At 36.3% G+C, this 2,634-nt stretch overlaps 1 long non-coding RNA gene across 1 annotated transcript; it reads right to left on the bottom strand.

Annotated features, from left to right (window-relative positions):
- Positions 1–487: 487 nt before the first annotated feature.
- Positions 488–1,426, bottom strand: LOC131229050 (uncharacterized). Its single transcript, XR_009163150.1, has 3 exons — positions 1,196–1,426; positions 979–1,070; positions 488–889 (listed from the first exon to the last, which is right to left on the bottom strand). It is a non-coding gene; the product is annotated as an uncharacterized LOC131229050 (long non-coding RNA).
- Positions 1,427–2,634: the final 1,208 nt, after the last annotated feature.

Raw genomic sequence — 2,634 nt, 5'->3', positions numbered from 1 at the left:
CATACATTTTTTTCTAATTGGCCTGCCTTATATACTCATTCACTACATTCATATATATATATATAAAAGAACATGAAGGTGTCAAGAGAAAGGGGAATATATATTATGGGAAAAAAAAAAAATCTATACTTCTTCTATTACCAATATACTCAATTGGCCTGCCTTATATTATACAGATCCCCAATCAGAATCACAACAAAAGCTGATAGCTGTGATCATTAGAACCATCAACTATTTTATAGTACATAAAGGAATAATGGTTGTAAATGATTCCAAGATGAAGAAATGGAAACATGAAAGGAAACAGGATGCAAAGAGACTCACCAAATCCATAGCCAAATACCAACCAAAGAAAGTAACCATTTAATATTCCCTTCTTATTTGATCTGTCGAATCTGCAGTAACAGCATAAGCCCATCATAAATACAAACGGTTATTTGATTTTGAGTATCTGTTTAACAAAAGCCCACTGCAAATACAAACAACTAAACATTGACTTGAGTCTTGAGTTTTCAAGTTTTTGAACTATGGATGTTGAGCATTTACTGTCACATTAGGAGAAGAAAAAATGTCTCCTAACAGGAGATATCGGGACAATAATGCATGAATAATTAGTATGACAAGCCCTAGGCCGAACCTGGCCCAGCAAAATTAAAATTTTGAATAGGGCCAATCCGAATAGCTCAAAATGCAGGCCTTATAAACAGAGAAATTAAAATCTATCGATCCTAATAATCAGGTGATCATATGTTGAGAGTCTCTGGTTCTCAATCAATGGATGAGACAGTCATCTAAAATCAGAAGTGCAGACCTGAACCGAAAACCAATCTCTCCATCTTCCGTGGCCGATTTTAGGATTCCTACTTGGTGTGCCGAGAGTCCTAAATATCTGCAATCATGTAGAAATTAGATGAACATATTGAGCCAATGTGGCAAAGATTAGAGATGAACAAAAACTTTGATGGACTAGAGATTAACTTGTTGAGCTGGTCGAATTCAGTTTTCCCAATGAATAATGGTTCCTTTGCAGTTGTTGAATTTTCTTTACTCCTAATATAAGTTCAAGTGCCCTGTGAAGAAAGAAGTAGAGCAGAACTGCAGTGAGTTGCTAAGAAAGCGCAATATTTTATAGAAATGACAATTAAAAAGTAAACAAACACCGATACCATTAAATTCTGTGGAATTTCATCCTTACACTGAGTAGGGTCGAATTCAGAAGATGTTACCACATCCGCAAGTAGAAGAAAACATGCAAGAAAGGCATTTTATTTCATCAAATAGACGTATCAAGAACCTGTAGCAAGCATGGGACAAACACCAAGAGCTACTCCTTGACTAGCAACAGAAAAGGCCCCCACAAAGCCTGCACACATGGTGACAACACATCATCAGAGAGAGAGAGAGTACATCTAAGACACTAAACACAGCAATTATCAAACTTATGATCAAAGACTTGTTTAGTTTAAAAATGGGAGGGGGGACAATCAAGATATGCACTCTGCTCCAAAAAAAAAAAAAAAAAAACATAAAAATAAAAATAAAATATTGAATTTGAAGCCACTACCCTCCAATTGGTAGAAGCTCAAAGTGTATAATTGCTTTTTAGGTAATTAGGGAGATTCAAGCATGAGTCGCTGACCTGAGTGCCTTCTAATAAAGTTCATCCTTCAAATAATAATAATAATAAGAGCAGCCTGCTTCATCCAAGCAATATTACATGCTAACAATGACATAATTCAACTCCTAAAAAGTTTAACACTCAATTGGTAACAAATTATTGGAACTCAATAGACGCCACCTCTTAAAAAAACCTCAACAGATGCCACTGCAGTAACAGTTACCAAATGCTTTGGACTCATGCTTTTACATAACTATGCAAATCATAAAAAATGCATGACTAATTATGGAAGTTCACTGAGCAGCAATACCTGCAATTGCACCAATGGTTTTCCCCACATTTGGTAAATTAAGTTCTGTGCACACACCTTCTCCACCTACAGATGGACACCAAGAAAAAGGGCCTGGACTTAAATCAATAAATGCCCATCTGATACAAAATATGTACAATAAATAGTCCTCCAAAATGTAGATCTTCTCACATTTTGATAATTAACAACCTGATTGATAAAGGAAAAAAGGTGAAGTTGAAAATGTGCAGACTATGATTTACATATGTATGTATGTAGACACACACACGCAAAGCCAGAGAGAGAGAGAGATGAACCTCTCTCCCTATCCATATGTCTGTGAGACATTCTGCATGAAGACCAGCTAATTCCCCTGTTTTTAACTCATTTCCAAGAGGAGCTTTATATCATCATCATTCTCATGCAACATCTAGAAACAACCGGAAAATTATAAATGATTAAGTTCTACTTGAGAAAGAAGCGTTGTCAAGTCTTGCAAGGTTGGCAGTTCAACCAGATTATTAAAGCATACCATCATTAGCCATTTGCTTTGACATACGGTCATGACGCAGTTTTGCCCATGAAAATAACTGTACCATCATTAAGGTCCTTTTATTAGCCATTTTCTGTCGGCGGTGATTGAGATGAGCCAGTGTAGCAAGCGGTTATGGAGAATCCCTTTTTGGTGATGAGCTTATGTAGCAGAAGGTAGGGGAGTTTTATACCC

This window comes from Magnolia sinica, chromosome 16 (genome assembly GCF_029962835.1).
Source record: "Magnolia sinica isolate HGM2019 chromosome 16, MsV1, whole genome shotgun sequence".
In the NCBI taxonomy this organism is placed as follows: domain Eukaryota; kingdom Viridiplantae; phylum Streptophyta; class Magnoliopsida; order Magnoliales; family Magnoliaceae; genus Magnolia; species Magnolia sinica.
Note: the sequence above shows the minus strand (reverse complement) of the source record. Positions and strands in the feature narration are given on the sequence as shown.